This window comes from Triturus cristatus, chromosome 5_1, assembly GCF_964204655.1.
Source record: "Triturus cristatus chromosome 5_1, aTriCri1.1, whole genome shotgun sequence".
In the NCBI taxonomy this organism is placed as follows: Eukaryota; Metazoa; Chordata; class Amphibia; order Caudata; family Salamandridae; genus Triturus; species Triturus cristatus.
Window position 1 is genome coordinate 645,673,770 of NC_140587.1, and position 26,405 is coordinate 645,700,174.

The 26,405-nt window shown below is 43.2% G+C and overlaps 1 protein-coding gene across 2 annotated transcripts in view; it reads left to right on the top strand.

Annotated features, from left to right (window-relative positions):
* The window catches only part of PLAG1 (PLAG1 zinc finger), a 421,454-nt gene that overhangs the window by 76,342 nt on the left and 318,707 nt on the right, over positions 1-26,405 (top strand). The window contains exon 2 of one of the 2 annotated variants that reach the window (XM_085605600.1): positions 7,256-7,351. The exons of the other annotated variant lie outside the window; for it this stretch is intronic. The gene's annotated coding sequence lies outside the window, so the exon portion shown is untranslated. The remainder of the gene's footprint in view (positions 1-7,255; positions 7,352-26,405) is intronic. 2 annotated transcript variants of the gene reach the window in all.

Below are 26,405 nucleotides of genomic sequence, written 5' to 3' on the forward strand. Positions count from 1 at the left end.
CGACTGACCCCGCTTCAGCTCGCACGCTCCATGCATTCATGGAGAGAAAAACAGACCTGATGATGGCGGGCATAACTCCAAGCTTCAAGAAACACAACAAATCAGCAGCAGCATTTGATAAACAGAAAGTAAAAATAACGCCGCAAACACAGCTAAAACAAGACTGCCAGGCGCAGCGCGTTAATCCGGACATCAGATACAAGAAGCAACCATCCCAGCATGCAGGGAAGTCTGCCGTCTTCACTCATTCTGTCAACAACATAAGCAGTTCCCCCGCCTTTAATTAAGAAGTAGATTGAGAAGCCTTGTGAAGGCCAAGGTGGCCATCCCTCAAGCTTTCCGGGCTGGATGCCGAGTGAGCCACCTTAAAAACTGAACATACACTGTCCAGGGGGCCTGTGACGTGTCAGCATTTGTATAAAGATGGGTACTTGAAGGAGGAGGAGCGGTAGCACAGAAAGTGTCCTCCCAAACGCAGTTTAGAAAACACTTACCATAAGAGATGATAATAAAAAGAAATGTGAAAATGGACAGAGTCCCCAATCCAGCAACGGTCTCGGCATTGTTAAGGTTAGAGCTATTGGCATTGCTCATGACAATGCCGTTTCTTTAAATGTTTTAAAAACAAAAATAATGTCATGAGCAATGCCAATAGCTCTAACTTTACCAATGCCGAGACCATTGCATTGTAAATGCTTGTTCTTTCTTAGCGTGGTTTTCGCCAGCCTATTGTTATTTGCTTTGTTGCTGGACTCGTTCTTATTCCATGGGTATTTCTCAAATGTGTGCACTACGTTTCAGCCCTGTTTGGATCACACCTTTCAAAGTGCACTTCCTCTCAATATGATTTCTTTTCATCCGTCTTTATTATTCGCCACCTGCCCTCGAGGAAGTTGAAGGGCCTTCGCAAAAAGGGAAGTTGTAGGACCTTTGCAAAAAAATGAAAGGCGAGTAAGTAAGCCACCCTCCCCCCAAAAGATGGTTGTTCTGTTCCCGGAAACCTTTTTCTTGCACAGGCCACTTTGGATAGGCAATGATGCTGTCTGTGTTAGGTCTGAAGTGCAACATACCACAATACTTGCCAATTATTTCCTGACAGTTGTTTTACCTCTATTTTTCTACTTCTATTTAATACTTTTTTAATAAGATCAATTTTGCCATTGGTACAACACTTTTCCTTCACCCTTTTTGGTCCCTGTTTTTATTCTGCATTTTTTCTTAAAGACGAAAACAAACAATCTCTAGTTCTCGCTTGTTTTCTTGTAGCCGCCCTGAGAGGGGGAGTGTCAGAGACTGTAGCAAGTCATGAACAGATTCGTTCACGACGACCCCATGTGTGACCTTGGGCTAAGTTACATCCCAGGTTAGCCACCACACATTTTGGAAAGAATATCACTCGGTGTCTCAAGTTAGGAGATTGCAACCAGAGGTGGTTTCATGCCATTAAAAAACTGCTGGCAAAATAATGCTACGTCTGGAGAATACCGGTGCACATCAGTAGGTAATTCCAAAACGAATTCGTGCATATTCCAAACTTTTGAATTCTTTAAAACCAGCTGAAAAGTTGTATGACCGACAAACCTTCCCGCAGTATTTTTGTTGGCAATTGAATTAAATTGGAATTATATAGTGCTTACTACTCCAAAAAGGCGTTGATGCTCTTAATGTCTTTTTTGCTCCCTAGGAATGGTGAACCCAAGCATTGCCTCATTGCTGCCAATGCCTCAATTTAGATGGTTGTGAAATTGCACTCAATCCCTAGCAGCACAGCACCCATGTTAAAGTGCTGCATGGCTTAACTTATGGTCCCAAAGGCGAGACCTATTGGCTATGCCAATGCTTGTTTAACTACTAATCATGTTTGTGGAGTGGTGGAGAAAGGGTGCTGCGCCTCTGACCAGCTCTCAGGAATCCCGCTGTGTCGGACTTACAGGAGTTACCAGGAGGGCTTATTGGCCTCCGCTTTACTGAGGAGTAAAGCGGCCTTCATCCCCCCCCCCCCCCCCAACCTGTAGCGCATTTGCAGAATGCTAGAGAAAGGGGGCGTGGCCTCCAAAGACCTCTTAGCAATCCCGCTGTGTGGGACTTACTGGAGGCAACAGGAGAGGTAGTTGGCCCAAAGGATGTCCTTGGGGGCCAACTACCCCTCCTGTTACCCCCAGTAAGTCCCACATTGCAGGATTTTTGAGAGGTTGGCAGAGGCCACGCCCCTTTTCTTCCCCACACTGCAATTGAGCCTCCTGGTGAACTACTGATTGGGGGAAGTAGTCCACTTTAGTCCAGAGGCCCTTGGTAGTAAAGTGAAATTTGTTCCCCAACCAGAAGCACGCCAGGAGGCGCGTTTGCAGAGTGGTGGAGAAAGGGGGTGTGACCTCCAAGTCCTCTCTGCAATTCTGCTGTCTGGGACTAACTAGAAGTAACAGGAGGGCTTGTTTTCCCCAAAGACCTTCTAAAGGGGACTATATTTGCCCCAACCACCACTGCGACTGGAGGCGCGTTTGCAGAGTGGTGGTGAAGGGGGCGTGGCCTCTGGTGACTTGCCAGAGTTTTTTTTTTTTTTAAATATATATTTTTTAGGGAAGGGGGGGCTGCGTATCCCTCCTTCCCTGGGACCCCATCTCCCAGGGCCCAGCATCATCTTTTTTGCTTTTTGTTTAATTTATTAAAGGAAGGTGGGCCCTGTGGCCACCCTTTCCTGGGCCAATTTGGCCCTGGGGACCACACCCCCGGGCCTGGCCACGCTACTGGGTGCCCTGATCCCACCCAGGGCACACAGTTTTTCCAAGTTGGTGACCGCAGGGGGAGCCTGAAGGTCTCTGTCCAAAAGCAATTCTGCTCTGCTTCGTGCAAACCTGAGCATTTTTAATTCTCTCGCTTCCATGAAGTGGAGTAGTGTTTGCTATGGTGTGAAGGGACCAATGCTCCCACCAAGCCATAGCAAACTGCAATGTCCCGGGGTGGGCACCCCAGGCCATTGCTGGAGCCGGCCCTGGTGGTGGCGGTCCCTAGGGTCATGTAGGGCGCCTGGAGGGGGAACCCTTGGCCCCCCTCCTGTTACCCGTCTAGCTTCCTGCTCCCTGTCTCTTTCCCCTATGAGTGCACTACAACTCCCATAAAGTTCTGTTTCTGGGGGAGGGGGTTGTGTGCTTTCCCATGCTGCCTTGCGAAGAAGGTATAAACTGAACGCTCTTCTCTATGGCCAGTGCTTGGCTTACTGAACTGTGGTGGACCACGCTGTGTTACTGAACCCTGGAATAATCGGAGCTCTCTATTTCATATTGGGAACTTATTCACCTAAATTCCTTCCTGTTTTTGTTGCTTCGTGTCTCTTCATTAAAGATAGTTGCAGAAGGTCTCTCTGTCCTTCCCCGGAGCTTCCCGGACCCTGCCTGCTCAGAATCCCTGTCGCGCGGTGTGCGCTCGCTCCTAACTCTCCGGAGCTTCCCGGACCCCGCCTGCTCAGAATCCCTGCTGCGCTGTACGCGCTCACTCCTGACTCTCCAGGAACCTCACGGACCTTGCCCGCTAGTGCAGTTCGAGCTCACTTCTGATGTTTGTCGGGCATACCAACGAAAACGTAAGTGAACACTTTTCTTTTGTTTACTGACGTTTCCTCCGCGACACGAGGTCGCAACTGCATTACCCGCCTCACGGATTGATTTGTTATTGAAAACACAGCTTTTTGTTTGGATTAGCACTATTTACTTTTGATAAGGCTAGCAGGCTTTGGGACACGCGCGGCCTTCTTGTATTCTGGAAATACCTTTCGTAAGCTGGCGCAGCGCTCGCTCACGTGAGAGGACTGTAGAAGCCTATGGTAATAACAGAGACTAGCGCCTGCCCTCTGTTAGTTTTGGAAAATCTCTTGTGCTCTTCAGAAAAAACTTTATCGATCCATTTTGGAAGAAACAAAAAACATTCCTCTGAAGTGGGATTCACCTTTGTTGCTGCATTGTTTGTGTAATAGGCAGACTTATGCCTTTGGTTTCCTGAGTAATTCTTCAAGCCTGGTACTACAGGAGCCTTTTATTATTTCTTAGGAAGTTAATTTCACGAGGAGATCTTACTAAAAACAAATCTCATATATCGCGCTTGTGTAAGTATGAGAGAGTACACAACCTTGGCTATTACTGGTGTTATAACCGGCAACCTTGTTTAAATCACCTATACTTAATGCTGCCCTTGTCTCTTTTTCTCCTGTTTATTATTTTATGTGCTACAGTCCAGAGACCCGTGCCTTCTCCTACTCCCTTTTCCTGAGATACTAACACACCTGATATTTTCAAGAAATCGTGGTCCTGTGGTGGTCTCCTCTCTCCTCAGGGGTATCAGTTTCTAGTCTGGGGTTTTGCCTGTACAGACTGGTGACTGTACCTTTTGGGAGAGTTGGGACACTGTCTTCGCTCCTGAGGATACTAGTCTTGCTACTGCTCTGGGATCATGACCCAACACCTCCTTTCTTCAAATTTGCCCCGCGGAGGTGGCGGTCCCTGAGGCTGCGGGGGAGGCTAAAGGGCCTCTCCCACTTAAAAAAATAAAAATAAAAGTATGTGCCCAGGGGAGGTGGTGGCCCCCGAGGTAGTGGGGGGGTGCAGTAGCCCCACGCACTTTAATATTAAATCTAGCCCCAGGGAGGTGGCGGTTTGCGAGACTTCAGGAGGGGGCATAGCCCCCGCATTTCACTATTTATAGCCCTAGGGAGTTGGCAGTCCCTGGGGCTGCAGTTGGCCCGTGATTTCTTCCGCATCATTATTGATTATATATTATACAAAGCGTGGATCCGGAGCGACTCCTGTCGAATTTCTTTTGTTTTGTTTTTTTTAAACTGCTTTTTGGGCCGTGGGACCGCCCCAAGAGGCCTAGGAGGTCAGGGTGTTTCTACCCTGCCCCCTTTACTTTCTTTTTTATAAAAAAAATTCTTGTGACCAAGTTCAACCCAGTCACAAGATGGCTGCCAACACTTCCTGGTTTGAAGTGTTGGCAGCCAATCAGATCTCGGGCACAAGATCGGGAGGGGTCGCGGATCCACTGCAGCCTCAGTTGTATATCTTAAAAATCTTTTAATTTCTCAGCAACTACTCAACAGTTTAACACCAAATCACAAAAAGGCTCTTCCTCGAGCTAACCTCTACATTCCTGCCAAATTTGTTGTAATTTAGTTTGGTGGTGGTGGTGGTGCCACCGCCACCGCCGCCCAACCAGGCATACACCTATGTTGTATATATTTATAGGCTAGTAACATTTGTATACACATACCCATATATATATAGACAGCCTAATGTAACTAGCCAAAAGTAATCTTTTGTCATGTCAGAATGTAGATTGTGTATTTTTTGATACCTACATATTGTTATATCCATATAGCAAGTATGAAAACCAACTTGAATAGGTACAGGTACCTACATTATAATCCTATTTACATAATCTACCATATATGTATTATGTGCAAACTATGACATATTTGAAGCATAAACATAATATATATATATATATATATATATATATATAACATTTTTAAAATGTTATGTTTGTATAAATCTTATCTCTTTATATAATGCATAGTCTCAATTGTGCATATTTATACAGCAGCAGTTTCATATCCAGATATGCAGAATTCACGTAATGCATAAATATGCCTATATAAATAAAATTATTTTAAGGGAAAATGAACCAGGGCGGTCTGATGTTCAGCTTTCCTTGAGCTTTACAAATAATGTTTGCATTTACCCACGCTTTCGACTGTTTTGGCCTTCTTGCCTGCCAGAGACTGTGCCACAGTGTTCCAACTATAGGAATAAAAAATAAATTATAAGAGTCGATGGTCCACTCTCAAAAGAGGCAATGAGAGAAATTAAGATTGACATAGGTTTACTCATCCAGTAGAGAATCCGGGTAGAGCTCTTGAAGTAAGTACGTTTTATTATCGAGCCTCTGGTAGTCGAAAATCATTTTGGAAATTGTTGTGCTCTCTAAACTATTAGGGTCTCACCTAGTAGTTTCCATCCCTTCCCCCTCCCCTCCCCCTCCCCCCGAAATTAAATTGACTTTTTCAGAAATAAACGAATGAATTATGCTTGTGTGGGTAAGGCTATCTGGAGCTAAACAGACCTGTCAGAGAATGTTTCATCTGCAGTGGAAATGTGGAGCCTTGCCCGAACTAGAAAATCAGTATTAGTATTTTACAATAAACTAATATTTCATATGTGCTGTTAAACCACATTAATATGTAAAATTGCAGTATTGCCATAATTATTAATGACCTAGCGAACAAATTAGATAAATACACCTCAGTTATTTTTTGCCACACATCCCTTACCAATTAGTCTATTACCTTTCTTTTATGATTAGCTGATTTTAAGTATGTTTTTTTTGTAGAATTTCTATTCGGAGTCATGTAAAGCCTCCACATACAGTCATACCATTAGCTCTGAATTATGAGACCCTTTTCCTAGTATCCCTCTAGCCTCCACCCATCTGCCTTGTCCCACACCTATCCTTTTCATACTTCGTTAGGTCTATGGAACTAGGGCATGTTTGCTCATGCTCGATGCTTTTTAATTTTTTTTTTATATAGGATGGTAAATGATGCCTTAATTCGTATGTCAGGGAGCACATGAAAGATGCCAGTATCATATCGCTCTAATTCCTTTTACATTTTTAGAGCAGATCCCCAAACTACCACGGAATTTAAAATGCTGCAGAGTATGGAAAAATTCCTTCTTAGGCTTGTTAGTGTGAGCAACCAAAATATGTGACAGTTGAGCACACTTAATATATAAGTGGCTAAGAGACCCATGGTAGTATCCAATTGTCTTGTTGGGCCCTAAACTAATGTCATGCACCCCAATGCACAAACAGCCATGTTTAACTAAAGCAAGATCTGTGCTGTATCTAACATAAGCTAGATATATAATCAAAGCCATACCACCTCGTCTTGTACAAATTGTCATATTCTGACACTTATCTCTGTCTCATCTGCATACTAATCCTTAACGGTGTAGTATTACTACCCACTAACCCAAGTGGTTTGTTGTTTTCTGCTTACCTTATGCATGTTGCACTTTTATTTGAAATGGACTGCTGTTTGAAATGGACTGTGGTTGCTGAATACTGGTTATACGCTTTAACTGAGGTGGCAATTCTACAAAGGGTTATGCATGTGTGGAATACATACTTAATTGGCTATCTTCCATCACTGGATTTGGGCAAAAGCCATTGGCTCTTCCATATCCAACCAGATCAATTTTTATTTTAGGGTGTGAGCTGACTTGGAGAGGCAGCAGTGTGGCAGCGGGCAAACACATCTTCCAGTTGACCATGTGGACTATGACCTCTGGCGGATTACCTCCGGGTATTTAATGTGCAAATGTTTCTGTTAGCATTGATTTAAAAATTCTGTTGTAAGTATGCAGATAGAAGTGAAATGATTGCTACATCTCCCTTAGCTGCCTCAGTCTTAAGGCTTTTGTTAAAATACATTATTTAAAAAAATCCAGCAACAGAATGTGGTATCTGTAACCAAAAGCTCCTTAAATAAGTCTAGTGAGTCTTGCTTTATCAACCATGCCACAAGTAGTAAGAAGGTAAATATGCTACCATATTCACCTTTGTCCCATGGTCCCCACTCTTTTTCCCCAATCATAACATTTTGCTTGACTAATATCTTTGAAACTGAACTGAGCGACATTGATTTTAATATGTTGTTGAATATGTACTGGGGAATGCAAGAAAAAATGGTCCATGAAGATATCCTCCGGAATTAAAACTCAATTAGTATTCGCTTGTATCCAGAGTGCACTTGTCTTCCCAAATGTTTTAAACTATTTGCCCCCAGAGAATGACCTCCGGCTCCCTGTAGTCACAAAGACTTCAAGGTAAGGTCATCGCTAGTGAGCCTCCACACTCCCAGTCATTGGTGAGATGTATGTTTTTTCCCCAAAAGAGGTTGGGCCCTCCTTGGATGAACATCACCTAGGTGATAAGACCAGATAATGAAGCATGCCACAAATTGTGGGCGATGGTCATTTTATCAAAAGATTTTAATAAATCTTTGCTAGTATTAGGGAATGACATACTGGATAGGCTGTCTAAAGGAAATGTTTCCTTAAAGAAACAAGCTATGGCAAATCCAGTAGGTCTGGCATTGACTTCCAGGTTTTTGGCTTTTTCAATGTTTGGTATATTTGTAATTGTTTATGCAAAACTTTATTATTGGAAAAGCTGTTGGGCCCTTGTCAGTCTAAAAGTAAAGAAACATTGGTTAAAAGCAAAGTTATCTTTTCATCTCAAAAAGCAGTCATTGCCATAGTAGATCATGCCAATGAAGACAACTACTTTGTGTTTGGATGTGCTCCTTGAAAAGGACAGAAGACCGTCACTCATCATGAACCTAACCAGTGGCAGAAGTGGGCTGGCTCATTTTCCCATGGTATTTGCTGTAGTGGGCAGAAGACAAATGTGAATGGCACAGTAACAGGCAAACATTGAATGAAGAGGGGAGACTGAAAGCCTCTATAATGAAGTATAGTATATGGATAATTTTAGTAATATCAAAAGATCTTGGCTAACACCAGCTCTAGTAATATCCCTGTCCCAGGGCGTCAAAAACTTGAATACACTAATTTGTGAACAACAATCTTTATTTTAAATTGTATCATGGAGATTGTAGGGACTGCTCTCAATTAGTAACCAACTACGGGCCATGGCTACTCTGACAAGTATGCTACGCTGACCAAAGGCATGAATTCCTTTCCTCTACAACGAAACCAAAATGGTGAGAATTCCAGACCAAACGGTGAAATATATGTGAATACTTTAGTAAATGATGGACCTGATTCAGCGCATATTTCAAAGCAACCTTCCTGTGTTATAGGTAGTAATTGCTGGTTAAGATCCTGAATACTGTTATTATGTTGACCGTTAGAAAATATAGGAAAAGAGAAGCTGAGCCACAAAACGGTTAAAGGGGAAAAAACTTTAATAGCAGAAAGCGCAATTCAGGGGGTAAATGGGTACATCTTAAAAAAAAGCACTAACAAGGAGGGTACAGGGCCAACAAGGTGCCCGTTCGAACGTGAGCTGTGTAAGCTGCGTTGGGCTTGTCTTTTATCCTTCAGTTATCCTTACCCTGAATTATCCATCAACTGGCTTGGTGGCTGGAAGAAATACCCCTGTCACCAGTGAAACACCTGACGAGACCTGCAAGACAGGAGAGGTCGTATCACGGACACAAGCCCTCCTCGAGCAACAGCCTTGCATGCAAAAGATGGTGGGCCCCAAGGTCCAGAGACTGATATGTCAATAAGAAACGGTGTGCTAACTGTTCTCTGGAGAGGAGCGAGGTAAGTCACACTGGCAGAGAGGGGACAACACTATCCTCAAACTGGAACCAGCAAGTGGTGAGCTCAGATAACCTGGCTGAGAGTGCTGTAGTGCAGGGTAAAATTGGGCTGGACTAGTTAACAGGGTGTGACCTGGTTCCCAAACGCAGATTGTGACTCACCCAAGTCAATAGTAGAAGGGGTTGGGGGACACCCATGACAATTGCAAATCGATGGCCCCCAAACACATGCAGCCTAGAGAGAAATGTTCGCCGCTGCCCAAGCCCCAATATAGAAGACCGGCACGGTGAGGCCTGAAGTTAGCTCCCTGCTGAGCGGATTCAGCAAAGCACCTGAAATGACTTGTTGGGATGGGCATGATTTGAAAACCTAACAAACCAGACCCAGCTTTTTATGCTAATCGGGTGTAAAAACTAAACCTGAAAGGGGTAAGCTGACTGGGAGATGCAGTATTCACTGTGGTGGCAGTGGAAGGCGTCATTGATGATGAGCAAGACTGACAAACGTATTCTACTCGAGTTAAAACTGAATGTTCCCCAAATGTGAGTAGTAGCCGACTGGGAGCAGGTGATGGAAAGGTGCACCAAGGATCTGGTCTGCTCGGTAGAGTCTTTGCATCAGAATCAATGGCGAAAAAAAAAAAGGAACTTCACTCCTCGTTACAGGAAGATGGAAAAATACTCCAATGTACTGGTAGCTGAGGTAGGAGTGAAGGACATGCACTGGAGACCAGGGGAATTCTCCACCAGAAACAATTCTTCAAGAGATCCAGAAATCCAGGGTGGCCCTTCAGCATAAAATTGGAGATGTTGGATGTGAGATAATCCTAACTAAGCAAGACATCCAGTGTGTCTCTGAGAGGTAACCAGTGCGGAAGAACATATTTCAGAACTGGAGGATACCGAAAAAGAAAACCAAGGCCCACAGTAATTGTATTAACAACATCTTCCAAAACCATTTAACGAGGACAGATGGTGTAATCATTCCACTTCATTGGATTTCTCGAGTGGACAGAAGGGACTCACATGATGAACTTTTTTTTTTTTTCTTAAACGAGATTTTAGTGGCGTTCACATTGACATATATTCATACAGCTATCAATAAACCACATCAGTTGTTAATGAGAGCATTTTAGAATACAAAATAAGCAAGCCAAAATACAACACATTCCCCAAAAAAAAAAAAAACCCCTCTCTCTTCCCTTCCATTACCCATTCAATGTAATTTAAAGTCTGAACTTCAGCCTTCAATGAAAGTAATTGTCAAAGTGTATCAAATGTCCTGTGTCCTCATGCATTTATCCACATTCTATACGATCGAAGGTACATTTAGAGTTATGTCAAAACTATACAGAAAATGGTGAGGGTACACTCGATGACATCATGCATGACGTTTCATACAATTCAACAGACCCAAATTAGAAGGGATGGTTGGTTTGCCCTATAGAAACAAATAGGTGTCAGTCAAGATTCTGGGATACCGCCGAAGGGTTAAGTATCATAGGTGTGACTTACGCTTTGTAGAGAACATTCGGGGGTAGTGACATCATACAATGTCGGGAAGTTATGCCTAGATTGGCTAAGAACCTCAACACTGTCACAGGTGAAACAACACTGTTCCTTACTCTCAGATGACATGGATCTTGGGGATTTTTTGTTAGGTCCCCGAAAGCCACTTCAGAAACGCGTCCTATACTCTGTAATGAAATTTGGAAAATCTCTCAACAAGAAGCTGCGGAGAGATTGCGTGAAATTGACAAAATTAACTTAGAAATTGGCTGTGGTTGACAATGGCATGACCATACCTTATCCAGTATATATTCACTGGGCAACATTGTATCTTCGGCTACAGATATAATGGAACAGGATCTGTCCATCTTACAGCACGGGCAATCACAGTTATGTTCTATTGTGTCATTAAGCTGGACGGTACAATAATTGCGCTCTGGTTATGTGCCCTGGTGATATATCAACAGTACACGTCTGTTCTCTGCACATCATTTTATAGAAAAGCAGACAACAATGGCACAAAGGGAAGCGAAAGATAAGATGCTGAGCATTGAAAAATTAGACCAATTACCTTTTACCGTGGCAGAGGCACCATTCACAGAATGGTTAATTCATGGCCATATAAAATTGCCAGTAACAACTTTCCAGTTTCAGTATTGCATAGAACACCACCAGGTAGGCAGGTATGAAGCAATGGGTAGGAAATTCATCCATGAATCTTGGTAGTTACTGTATAGATTTAGATGGAGGAATTGGGGACACTGAAGTGTTTCTCAGCGGTACAGACTGTGAATTCTTTGAGTGGATCTCTCATTTATCAGGATATCATGCTTCACGGGGCCTGTAACGGTTCAGTTGCAAACTTGTCCTGTCACTTGAAAGGGTCACCAGCTGCCGTGATTAATCGAGTGTTCAAGCTGCTTTAAAACAGGAGTTAATGCTGAATGATCACGGTTTTTGTTGGATGCTTGCAGGCATCGCATATCTAGTCACAGTAAGCTCCAGGGTTACTTGTTGTATGCAAGTATTGTTTCCACTGACCCACACAGTCAGGGAGGTGCCGTTAAGGCCTTTGTTGAATGTTTCCTTTATACGGTTTGAAACTCTGAGCCGAATGAAAGCCATTCTTTTACAGAAAGACGTGCCCTTAACCTCAGCCCGAGAGACTTTTGTTCTTCAGGTTGCAAGGTTTTCAGCCGAGATACAGGCACTGGTAAAAACTAACTTCCCTTTTCATTTCGGTGAAATGGTACCGCAAATCTTCAAAATGTCTGATACGAAGGGTATAGTACACCTATTTAAGACCATAGGTTCTGGACTGTTAAGCACCTTTCAGACAGTCTTCGGAGTGGTTCCAGCTTTTATACACTCAGTCTTTGGAAGCATTTTTGGATGACGTCTGCTAACCCTGCTACTGGTAGTGGGAATCCTGATTTAAATTTTTCTGCTACGCAGTGGACGTCCTAGTCACCAACGAGATGGAAAAAAGGCTCTTGGAGCGACAATACCGTGATCGCATGGTACTCCATCTGGGCATACCTCGACTCCGGGAGCTAAGCAAATCTTGGCTACTATCATTTCGACCAGTCTGGATTGCCTGCCCTCCGCTGCTTGTTCTGCGGAAAAGAATGCGTGTTAGAAAGAGATCTAACACTTCCATCGGTTGCGCCACCGAATGTGGATGTATTACTGGACCCATTAACTGCCCACGTACTGCAGTGCCCCCAGCGTATTCCCATTGTAATTGTATTTATATAGCGCTTACTACCCGTTGAAGCACTTTTTCTGTGAGTAGCACGCTACTCTGGAACCCATAAAGGATTAGTAGTTAGTATAGTGAAAATGTGAAAGTAATTTGAGTGGTGAATATGTTAGTCAGTTATTTGGATTGAAATGGATAGTGGAGGGATAGAGAGAAAAAGGTTTGCAGTTATATAGCGCTTACTACCCCTGACGAGGCGTTGAATCGCTTTTTCTGCAAGGAGCACACTACTCTGGAACCCATAAAGGATTAGCAGTGAATTAGTACAGTTAAATGTGAAATTAATTTAATTGGTGGGCATGTTAGTTAGTTATTTGGATTAAGAAGGATAGTGGATGGATAGAAGAGGGGAAAAAGGTTTGCATTTATATAGCGCTTGCTACCCCTGATAAGGTGTTGAAGTGCGTTTTCGACGAGTATCCCGCTACTACAGAACCCGTAATAAAACTTTGGATATAATCACAGAAGCCCAACGGAGTTCTTAAAATTTGATGACCAACTAGAGCTTACCAAGCAATTTACATCTTCCATAGTGATAATCAACTGCAGGATGGCAGCAGTTGAAGATGTCATAATGGAGAATCTAAGGACACATGCCAACCAAAGGACACTAGAAAATCAAAGTTGTGTTCCCCTATTGGAAAAATTGCTGGAAGTCCTAAACCTCATAAATGACATCATAGAGGATTGTCGGCAAAACTTGACAAACATTGGACACGTCAGTCAAGAACCAGTTTTTGCAAACCCAACAACCAGCTTTTGCAAGCCCAACAACCACATCCAAGATGGCAACTCTTATGTAAAAGACTGTGACTCAGCCTAATTACTATACTAGCACAGGGAACCCAATAGAAGAACCAAGAAAGGCCTATACGCCTATCGTGGAGACACCACTCGATCCTAATAAAAAGGTATAAAGTAAGAGGATCAAGCTAAAGGCAAAAGCTCAAGGAAATCAATTCCAAAAAGGGTGCTGCAAAAAAATAAAAGCGCCTCTCCATTTTTACAGCTACATTGCAATCTCTCCATACTATCACACGACCTTCAGTTGATCCAAATATTCAAAAACTGGGCAGAGTGTTACAAACCAGATACACAGTAAAGCAACAAAAGATGATCAAACTGAAGTTATTTTAAATCAAAATCCAGAACTGTTGTGGAGCAAAGCATGCACTCTTCATTCACCTGCAAATCGAGTACCAATAGGATTTAGTTCCCACATCCAATCAATACATTTTAATGGGGAAAAAACATCAATACCAGAGGACGTGATGATGCTGCTCCGATTAGAGGGCAAACACCACAGAATCGACCTAACACAGGAGACTCAAATCACGCCCCATCCAGTTGAACAAATGGGCTACATAAACCAATCAAGCAAAATGCAAGCTCCTTGCAGATGTATAGGCAGCAAAAGCTTCTGTTATCCAGAGTCTCAGTTCAGCAATTCTCATTCAAGACTACACCCCCCCCCCCCCAATGAAGGATCCTGCCCACTAAACGAAGTAAGGATGGAACAAATGGACCTATGCATTAGAAAAGCTATCCACGGTAACTCCCAAGATTTGACCCTACGTGGTTTAACAACTCCACTCACTGGCTCAGATAGCATCGATCCTATATACTTGTGGGCAAGAAAAACCCAAACCTAATGCAAGATAGGGTTGATGTTGATGTCTGCATTCTTAGAACCACCACAGGATGCTTCAGCTCCTGTTGGATTGGAAAGCGGCTCTACTACAGGCTGTTTCAAACTCTTCCTCCGCATCGGCTGTGGGAACTGAAAAAGATAATCTTTGCTTGATTGACCTGCTCTGTGAGGTGTTACAGGGACCGTCTGCAAAGGCAAGCAGCAGTGATGTTCTATCTCCCACACAGGACACACAAACATTTGGCTCTCCCTATGCTGGGGAGAATTCAGCCTTTTTCCAAAACAACCGAAATTGGAATTTTAAGCAAAATCTTTTTATTTCTTTTCCTTCTATATTATTACTGAGCACCATGGCTTTCAGACGCTCTGTTACTCCAGCCATATATATGAACATATTTGAAAGGACTTGTAGGACTTTTTAAACATATAAAAAGGATCTATAGAGTTTTTAGGCACTTTGTATATACTTTTAGACATTTTTTATTCTGAATTTTTTAAAAATGTTTTTACAAATGATTAGAAGGACATTCACTTTATAATATATCGTGCGGTCGGATGAGGAGTGGGTGTTCTGTTTTGTAATGTACCCCAATATAAGCCTGGGTAGTCGCCTAACCTTTCACTACATTTTCCCTGCCATTGCACTACATAATGATTTTTAGTATTGACCTCTTACCTAGTCCCAGAAAACTAGCCTAATTTATTATGCATGAGGATTCTCAGAATCACAACAGGATTACCATCTTCTGCATAATACCTATGTATAAGGGTCAACCCTTTCGTCATCCTCAGCCGACATGACACAGCAAAAGTGGCGCAAGAAATGGTGACGCAGTGGAGGGCCCCACTCTGAATACACTGCACAAATTATTGGATGCCATTGTGGCCTCCAGGAAAGTGCTTGAAAAAATGGACTTAGTAGTATTATAGGTATGACTCTCTTGTGAAAAAAGTAAAATAAGTGTTTGGACCGACCAAATTAAGGAAAACAAGACCCTTTTAAGTGAACTAGGTCCTAATTATGAATAACTATAGAAACAATTATGCAATGTCACAGAAAGTAAGGTTTCTTGAATATAGGGTGAAGCACTCTGAGGGTTTCTATCTATACAAGAATGGTCACTATTAGTGAAAATAGAAAAATTAGACCTGGTCACTTTCCTGGAATAATGGTTTGTTGAGAATTTAGTATAACACTTTGTCAAAAGTGCTCACAAAGCCCCAGCTCAACCACCAACACTTGGATCAGTCATGGCCAGATTTTGAACCATAGACATGTAATCCTAAAATAAAGCCGAGAAAGTGGGTAACTTTGCAGTCTACATCAACAAAGTAATGATCTTTCCCACCTACACAGTGACAATACAACACTACTTCTATTTGGCCATGAAACATAAGCTGCAAGACTTGGAATTTTGCAATAGATGCTTCTTTTCCCAGTGAAGTTGATAGTCTTGGTCGAAGACCAATCACATATTTTTATAGACCCTAAATACACTTTAAATTGAGCAGAGGAATATGAAGCTGGTCATGATGATTGGCCGCTCAACACATGGTTAACAGCCCCAACGACCAAGATTCAGATAATCGTGAGCATGCAGTGTCAAGAAATCGTCTCATGAAAAAACCCAGCTGGGAAGAGTCTGGGTTTGCAGCATTGTCAGCAATCCCAGATAGATAAGTAAAAAGTTCTACTAGGGCAGACCAAGACTGCACAATGAAAACAATGAATCAGACCGTTATCACTTCTTAGATGGCAAAAAACCTGCCCACGGCCACCCCTAGGTTGCAGATGAGTTGATTTAATATTCTCAGTCCCCCCTAGGATCAGAGGGGACCCTCTACCTGCTGCTTCAAGACTTAAATGTATCCAGGGCTCAGTGCTCCTAAGAGGCCTGAAAACTACAAAAACTCGGCTGGTGACGAGGAGCACTATTCGAGGAGGCTATCAAATCACTCACTCTTGCCTCCAATTAATGGAAGACTTAAGAATTCTATATGGTTTAAATTTTGTTATTGGAGGTAGACTGATGTCTTGTTATCCTGAGGGGGGGGGATAGGGAGGGTTAGAAGGGGATGTTTTGAAGTGGGTCTACTGGTGGTAAAACCTTATTATACACCTATCATTGTTTCGGTGGTGAAACTCCCCATTGAATTAATGTACTATTTGATTGCTGGGTCTTCCTGAGAGGGATCCTGTCTCGTTGTACATCATAAACAAATGTCTTTTACTAATTATCTTTACAAATTTCTACCATGGAAAGTTTAGGGATATGGGTACTACCATCAAATAATACATAGTACGTTCCTTCTTAAAAATGTGAGGAGCACAAATGCACTTCCCAAAAGATAAAAGTGTAAAACCGAAGGAGAGATGTCAATTGTTAAGAACAGGCTACAATACATATGACAGGAGAGTCCTAATTTGGCTGGGTACGGGGTACACTTTTTGCCATGCAAGATGAATATTGATCAAGCGGGGCCATTGGGTCATTGCTGAGGGAAAGGATTGCACCTGATCACTAAAGTTATGGTTGAAGTTAGGGGCTGAATCAGCAGGAGGCTTATAAGGCAGGGACCCTGAGAACATTGTAGGAACTTTTGCAGAACGCAAATATACCCACCAAACAATTCTTCACATATGGGAAGATAATGACAAGGAAATATGGGAGGGAAACAACACAGATCCCATCTACACATGTAGTGCTACAGACACTTCTCCTTTAGCACCAGAAAGAAAGGCAATTACATTTCTATACAAAGCCCACTAGACCACATCAAACGGAGACTAGAGCTGAGAGTCAGAGAGCTAAATTAGCCACCAAACAACTACAAGGTACAATTAAAAAAGTGGCAAAATCTTGTGTCACAATTGGAGAAAAGCTCAGCACCATAGAAGAGACAACAAAAGAGGCTGAAGTAGAACTGGGGAGGCTCAAGGGTCAGATTGAGATGCAGGATAATCAACTGTTGGATATCTTATAAAAGATCAAGGCCTTTGAGACTCGCCAAAGGCGAAATAATCTTCGATTTCTTGGAATAAAGGAAGGGGCACATGGCAGTGATATTAGATCTTTTATGTTTGATTCATTAAAGACTGCCTTCCCAGAACTTGGGTCTTGGAACTGGAAGACGGGAGTACAAAGGGTGCTCAGATATTCACTCATGCGTAGGAATCCGAACTCTTCTGGAGGAGCAATAGAAAGCTGGCACCGGGATGTCTTGGTGTATTTTGGGAATTTTCTTTTCTGACAAATTATTTTTGTGAAGGCTCTACCGGATGCCCAGCGGAATGTTAAAGACTTCTTAGTTTTTGTGTGCCCTGATTTCGTCCACGCCACGATGGAACATCAGAAGCTGAAGGAGAAGCGTTGTTGCTCGCCCCTGCTCAGCTGAAAACTATTGTCCAGGGCAAAACCAGAACTTTTACCTCAGAAATACAGGCCTAAGAATATTTAATCAACTTGGGTCCACAACGCTAGGTTTCATCAGTAGTTTACATATGTGATCACAACCTGAGAAAGTGATCATTCTAATATTAAATATAAAGGGAGTCCCAACAGAGGCTTTATTTTTGTGGGGTGGAACTTGTGTTGTTACTTTGTCTTTGATCTCTGATTTCAAGATTTCAAGCACAATTGTGCGAGTTGGGGAGTTGGAGGGGGATACCTGGGAGTCAACTGACTGGTCTTGGGTGGCCTCTGTGCCTTGAGTGGAAGGTGAGGGAGGGGTTGAGGGGAGAGAGAGCAGGTGGGTGGATAGCGAGGGTAGAGAGCATGGGGTTGTGGTTCACTGGTGGGTCTTTCAGTGGGAAGGTGAAGAAGCGGGGAAGCTTGCAAACAAAATGAGGAAGAGTATCGAGCAATATCGCTTAATAGGTTCAAGAATAGAGACTAGTTTACAGAAATGTTGGGAACCAGGTAGGCTCTCCCAAAAAGGTTTAGATAGCTCAATGGAATGTCTGGCTAGCTGGCCGAAACTTAGTCAAGAATGGCTAGGATTCGTATTGCAACTATAAACATATTTGGCCTTTATGACAGTCGTAAGCGACGGATGGTCACATTATCTAAAAGCCCTTAAAGCAGATCTTTATTGTTCACAAGAATCATATATAGAGCATTCAAATGTTAAGCTGTTGGAGACACTGGGTGTAAAATTAATTGCATATACCAAAACAAAAGGGGTGGCAATATTAGCACGAAGAGGGGTGGGAGAATGTATTTGTAGTAAAACAGATAGATATGGACGCTGGGTTATTGTGTAGTGGTGATATGGCAAGGGGTCTTTTACCCTATGTACAGTATATAGAGCAGTTCTTGATGATCCTGCTATACTGGATTTATTTAGCAGTAGAATTACCAATCTGGCAGGCCCCCTATAGTATCTGTGGGGACTTCAATTTTAATGGGTCAAGGTGTCTGCAACCAGACATTTCAGGTAACTACATAACACAGAGCCCATGGGTGTTTAAAGCTTTTAAAAGTTTGAAAAGAGAAATAGGTCTGTCAGATGTATGGGAGGAGTTAAGGGCGCCTGATTTAGGTTATACATATTACTCAGCTCCCCATCTGACTTTTGGCTGGTTGGTTTATTTGTTTTTGTCACCAGAGTTATTAAGGGATGCCAGATCAAATTATATCCTAAAGTATAGAATTTTTAGATCATAATTGGGGAAGGGCCCAAATTCGGAGTGTTCTGGGATGCCTTCAAGGCATGAATAAGAGGGAAAACCATGAGGTATAGCTTGAACCGGCAGAAACAGGAGAAATTATAGTTAGCAGAAATATATCAAAATCTTACCAAAGCAGAGACTTTGGTCATCACCGCGGTAAGGAAAGGAGGAATTAATGTTGATGTGGCTCAACAACAGATTGCTAGGGCTAAAGCCAAAATCAATGAAGTTACAGCTAAAAAAAAAACACCGAAAAAAGTACCTTTCCAAGAGACAGTAGTGTTATATATATAATGAAAGGGTAGGACATCTATTAGCAATGCACACTCTACAAAATGTGGCTGGATGCAATATTAAGGATATAAAAGATATGGGTGGTAAAATGGTGTCTGATCCTGAGGATATACAACGAGAATTCCAAGATTATTAGGCAAGTCTGTATCATGCTCAACCTCAAGAGGATGGAGTAAGCAGTGGCCTCTGTCTATGGAAAGACTAACTCTGGAGGAGCAGGATAAGCCAGGAGCAACATTTACGGTAGAGGAATAGAGAGTATCCCTTAAAGATTTACCCTCAGGGACAGCTTGTGGGACTGATCAAATCCCACTCGAGTTTTAAAAACTGACCCAAACTTCAAACTTTATCATATAGCTACTGCTCTTCAGTATATGAGCATTCTTTTGAGTAATAGAGAGGAAACATCTGAATCTATTTGAGGTATGCCATCAATCTATAAGCTTACAATAGGAATTGAGCTAAAGGATGTCTGCTAAAACTGCTAGAACCCAGTTACTACAAGAAAGTTAGGTTTAATGTGTTGGAAGCAGCCTATAAAAGCTGAGTCGATTTAAGAAAGAAGTTCAGACTTGGGAGATGGAACTGGTCTACTCTAAAACAAAGGAATCCCGCACTCCCAGGAATATTTTAGGATGCTTGTCTGGCAGAATGGGAGAAATTAGGTCTATGGAAACTGGGGATCTATTCTAGGACCAGAGGTTTGGGGTTTGCATTGTTTGAGGAATTGAGGATCAAGTTTAATCTAAACCAAAAGGAGTTTTTTAAATATCTTCAAATCCGCAGATTTTTACATAAAAAAACTGGTGGACAGTGTTGGTTTCAGTTTCAAGAATAGAACAGAATATCAATTGGGAGGGATCTTAAGTCATGGTCAAAGAGGGTATAGTTGAGGGGAATAACGGAAAATTTGATGGAGACAATTTAGCTGGCTCTCATTGCACTTGCACCTTTCCTAGCTACTGTACTGTATGTTCTATGAATTTAGTGTTATGTGATTTTTATCTATTTCCATGCTTTTTATTAGAGGATGATATGTTATTGAGAGTAATTTTATCTTATTTTATATTTTGTAATCTCCATTTACCACTTCTTATCAACCTTCCCAGATTATGGAACTATGAAATATATAAAACCATTAATTATGATAAACAAAAGAAATAAAGCCCTACTAGATAAAATCATGTGCACCTTGTCAGACAGATTAACTTAGACAGTGAATAAAAATGGCAATTAACAATAAATTGCACTCCCAAAACCTCCTGGAATGCATGTTTTTGCATTTCTATGTAGGACTTCTACCACTGTGTGAGAGGAATGGGGGAAGAAGAATCTAGGAGGCCAAATTTGGGGATCAATTGCGACAAGATTTTATTGGTAGTAGCAGAAACCAAAAGTCTGCATAATCTGGTGGTATACACTCTTCTTCCTCTCTGGATCTTTGGCCGTGATCTTCCTCCAAGGTGGCTCGTCTTTTTTCCTTTTTAGAGAGACACCCCAGGAGGCTCAAGACAGAGAAAAGAGAAGGGCAGTAAGGTATTCCAGTCTTCTATGCTCTTGTCAGGATAGGGCCCTCCACTGTCCCCAAAAGGGAGAGGTATGCATGCAGCAGCAAAAGAAAATAGGCTGTATATAAACCGCACGCAAGACAGCCCAAAACGTACAGATGTGTTATCCTCTTACAACAGTCCCTTAGCTTCAGGGCACTGAGGATGCGCCGGTTTCCGGTCCCTTCGGTATTCAGTCACGTGAGGATAAGGGAGGCAAAAGTAGGGGTTTTAGAGCTATTCCTCTGATCGACTTCCATGAGGATCAGGTGCTCCACTGAGGAGTGAAGTGCAAACGTGGGACTCGTGCAGGGGACGTGAGGGCTCAGGTATGGTGCAGGAGGCTAGTGGCAATACAGCAACACACAGTGCACATAGTGGTGTGGCCCACTCCCCGGTTCCCTCGCCCACCCCCCTCCTGATTCACGTACTGCAATAGCCGCAACTCTCCGGAGTTGCAGCGGCTCACAGGTGTCCTCCGGGGGTATCCACCACTCCTCGGACCAGGTCTCCGGACCTCCTTCTGCGTCCGGGTCTTGAGGTGCGATGGCTACTGGAGTCTTCGCTTCGTCAGTCGAGTCGGTCTCTCTCTGCTCCCGTACAGGATCTCTTGGCATGACGTCCTCGTTCCCTCCCCCGATCCGACCTCCTTGCTCCTCAGGATTCAGCGCACCTTCTGGGTTCTTCAGGACCTCCCTATGTGGCGTTGGCCCTGCTTCTCCTTTCTCCCATTGGTCTAGGCTTCCCAGTCACGGGACTCCCGCCTGCATGTAAGAGGCATCAGAAATAGTTAACCCTTTCTCTCCCTGCCTCATAGAAACAGTGTTCAGATGCACATGACCCACAGGGCATAAGGGAAGGAGAGGTATAGCGGATATCGAGTCGGCCTCCTCACACATCCCAAAAAGTAAGCAAGATATAGTTTGTTTCAACGCTTTTCTTTACCTCAAAAGTGGCTATCCTGGGGTGGCTTCTTCACATTTGGTATGAGCTTTCCTGAAGGGCTGCAGAATGAGGGTCAAGACTTACAGAGACTATATGTGAAGTAGAACAAAATAGATGAAATCTGAAGTATGCTTGTTGAGTTTAATATCATGCACAGGAAAGAAAACACAACAACACAATTGTAAACTTAGCATTAGTGCTTGCCAAAGGGAGTCGCTAGTAGTATACTGGGCAGAACTGGAAGACACAATGCTCCATATGGAAAGCAGAAAGGACAAATGGTGGCGGACATTACGCAAGCTTAGGACAAAGTACTGCTCAGGTTTACTGAAATCCTGCTTACTAGTCTCCCATGTGTACAATTAACTTTATACCATGTAAAGTGAGAGTACAGATAGTGAATGGTCTCCTGATGAAGTCTTCCCTTTCCTAACGTGATCAAAATATGTAGGAGCTCAGAGTTGCTTAAACTGTACGCTAATCTATATTCTCCTCTTTTCCATGATGAATGTTTACATTACATGCACTAAAGAACTGCCAAGGGACCTACCACAATACTGAACCAAAGACCAAGGCACGAAAAACAATTGTTTTTTTTTTTAACCCTCAAATTTTATTAATTTTCAAGGTACCAAATGGGCAAAGCCCGGCAAGCATCAAACCATTTTTTAGACACAGTATATAATTGCAAGGCACCAAATAACATCACCAATGAAGTCTGCAGAACATCAGACCCAAACCCCCCTCCCCTCCCCCCACCCACCAACCAACCATACACCTTATATACAACATTATACAAACGTAGTGCAAACTTGTTCTTTTACCTCTGCATAACACCATGACCCTATTTCGGTGAATTACTCGCTACCAACCTATCTATTGGGTCTCGGGATACCGCTGGCCCCAGGAGAGACAGGTCAATGCCACGGTATGTGGCACAGCGGGCCCAAATCTTCTTGTGTTTTTGCAGACAACCCTGAGCCTGGAATACTGCGACTTCGGCGGGCAGGCACCTATCCATTTCTTTCTTCCAGGTACCTATACTGGGTGGGGATGTTGCCTTCCAATGTTGTGCAATATCGTGCTTAGGTAGCGCAAGCCCCAGAAACAATAAATGTCTTTTGTATCTGTTCCCCTCCAATGTCCTTGGTACTGTGTAGGAGAATCAGTCGAGGGTCTCATGGAATGTGCCATGCCAACACCCGCCCCAAACAGGACCTTATGCCCGATCAGAAGTGTTGCAGAGCCACACAACTCCACACAGTATGGAGAAACAACCCCTCCTCCGAATCGCAACGGAGGCACATGGGGGACCAAATAGCCCCCATCCTGTAAAGGCGTAGATGTGTAAAGTATATCCTGTGAAGATATTTAAATTGGATCAGTCGATATCGGGTAGACAGAGCAGAATACCGGGGGCTAGCCAGCGCCTCCACCCAGTCATCATCTGTTAAGGTGGGCACATCTGCTTCCCACGCCGCCCGAGTCCGGTGTATAGTGGTCGTGGAGTGTGTAGTGAGTGTTTGGTAAATTTGACGAATCTTGTGGGCACCAAGATCCCCCATGAGCAACCGGCCCTCCAGCTGGTGGAACTCTGGGGAAAACCAATTTTTTGATTTGTTTTCATTGTGACCTATGTTAACGAGAGTTAGATTTAATTTGTCTTATTTCAATTACTATGGCCATCAACAGATTGTTTTATTAATGTTTTTATTAAGTATAATTGATTACCTGTGGTGTTTCCCATGTCTGCATCAATGAATAAGGAAAAATAAAAATGCTAATGAATATATTTGAAAAGAAAGTTCAAGAGTCTAATTATACTTTTATTTAAGAAGAAAAAGTAAGAATAAGAAAAAATGTGAGACTATTGATGTATACCATTGAGTAACTAGTACATATGTGACACTGAATGCATGATTGGGCTGTATATTTGTTATATGATGGTACGTATATCACAGAGTGATACCAAGTATATTATTGATGAAGCTCTAAATTCTATAATTGTAGAAAGTATAAACAATGCAATTCTGTCTTAACTTCACATGAGTAGCAGATCTGGATTTGCTTACCATGTATTGATTTTCGGATAGAGTCAATATTTGAGTCTACTCAACTTTGCCCATTACCTCATTGGAAAGAGAAAGAAGACAAAAAAAACGAATTCTTGGAGAAAGGCAATTATGAAGCCTCTCTTTAAAAAAACAAAAAAAAAAAAACAAGCGGGGGATAAGACCAGCCCAGCCTGCTTGAGATTAATGTTTGCCAAACCTATGTTCATCCATCTATATTAATGGAGTCTAATTTTCTTACTGGAATGGAACAAGCTGGATTTACACTGTAGCATAAAAGGAAAAAAAAGATTTCTACAGGTTTGTCATGTATTCTACTGTTATTACATTCACATAATTGGGCTCTGGTTGAATTATCTTTGAATGATAAATGTTCTATATTTTGAATTTGCCATCAGCCATTCCGGATTCCCAAAGATTTGCATTTTACATTTACTAACTTCATAACTTGGTCCGAGCACTATCAAAAATTACAACAACTACCTCCTCTATCCGCAGTGATCCATCCGGATCAGTCCGGATTTATGCCCAACCAAAACACAGCACTAAATTTGAGAAGGTTACATGGGATGATGGAGCGCAGATCGGCCATAGCAGAAGACGTAGTGATATTGTCGTTGGACGCACGAATGGCATTCGACTTAGTTGAGTAGGCCTTCCTGTTCGCAGTCCTTGAACATCTGGGGTTCGGGCCCAAGTTTTGTGCGTGGATCCAATTGCTGTATACTCGGCCAATGGCACAGGTGGTGGTAAACGGCCATATTTCAACTACATTTCCACTGGGGACAGGGACACGACAGGGCTGTCCATTGTCGCCGCTCCTGTTTGCGCTAGTACTTGAGCCTCTGGCTGCATGGATCAGACAGGACCCAGTGATACGTGGCCTACGCTGGACACTCGACTGGGAAGACCGAATATCGCTATATGCGGATGACATATTACTGTATTTAACGTCCCCGGCGCGTTCCATTAACTGCCTCTTAGATATGTGTGCGGCATATGGGCGAGTGTCGGGATACACCATTAATTGGGAGAAGACACTTCTCTATATTTTACACGGATCCATGCCACGGCTCCCACGAGGGTTTTCTCTGAAGGTAGCCACTGATGGTCTTAAGTACCTGGGGATATTCATAACACATGACCACGCACAAATAATTGCGCCGAACTTGACCCAGCCCTTGATCAGACTCAAAAGAGACGTTAGGCATTGGCGCACGCTACCACTGACATTACTGGGAAGGGTTGCCCTCTTTAAAATGATGGCACTTCCTAGATTTCTCTATGCACTGCAGAATACGCCGTTCCCGGTCCCCTTGAAGTACTTTACAGCGATAAATGCGGAAATGTGTCGACATTGCTTTGGGACGAGAAAACTCCCCGTATAGCTATGAAAAAACTCACTAGAAGCTGGTATGATGGGGTATTGCCCTCCCCGATATAAGAGCATACTATTGGGCTGCCCAGTTGGTGGCGATTAACCAATGGCTCCACATCTCTCAAGAGGACCCTGCATACCGGATGGTAGGCACCTGTTAGCCCCGTTGGGGATCATGGGGGCACTGTACAACAGGGGGAAAAGACACAACCTCACAGGCCCAACGGCACATGCGATACACATTTGGTTTGAAGCACAGAGAGTACTGGGGTGGGAAGGAGTAGTTACACAAGCTATGCCTTTATGGGACACAAAGAGATTGGGTATGCTGCACAACACCAAGGGATTTCACAACTTGGACTTGATAGGGATATCCAGAGTCGGAGATCTATGGAAGAAGGGGCAGTAATCGCATTTGCGCATCTACAGGCCACCTACGGGCTAGAGCAGACAGAACTATTCCGCTACATGCAGGTTAGGCACGCACTACAGTCCTTGCTGCCACCAGAAACGAGGCTCGAAGAATCCTCCCCGCTAGAGGATAGGCTTTTAACGGATCATCTCCCAAAAAAAAAGGCAATTTCACAAACCTATCGTAAAATAGTCAATAATCGTTCAGACCCCACAACAGCTCTGATGGCCAAATGGGAACTAGAGGTGGGAGACATTGACGAGGCAGATTGGCAGGAGGCGCTGGCGTCCCCTAGAGAGGCTGCAATATCATCAAGGCTTAGATTAGTGCAATTAAAAATCCTACACCGCACGTACTATACCAGGACACTGTTGCATACAATACACCGGGCTGCCACGCCGCTTTGTCTTAGGAACTGTGGAGACACAGGTACATATTACCACACCATATGGCTCTGCCCGCAGATAGCGCGCTACTGGAAAGCGGTGATGCGTACGCTCTCCCAAGTCACAAGTGTCACAATTCTCCCAGACCCGAGATGCTGTCTCCTCCACATCTGGTAACCCACGGACCTAAACACTATCGCTCAGGACTGGGTTACCCTAGGTATGACAGTGGCAAAACAAAATATTGCACAACGTTGGGGATCCAGGCTTAGCCCTACTCTTAATCAATGGTGCAAGGATATGGATATCACGATGATGGCGGAAAAGTCTGTATATGTCCATCGAGGGTGCCCCAAAAAATGGACAAAGGTTTGGGAGAGATGGAATACATACCGGGGAAATATTTGTGAGTGCAGTGTGAGTAATCCCCTGTGAGG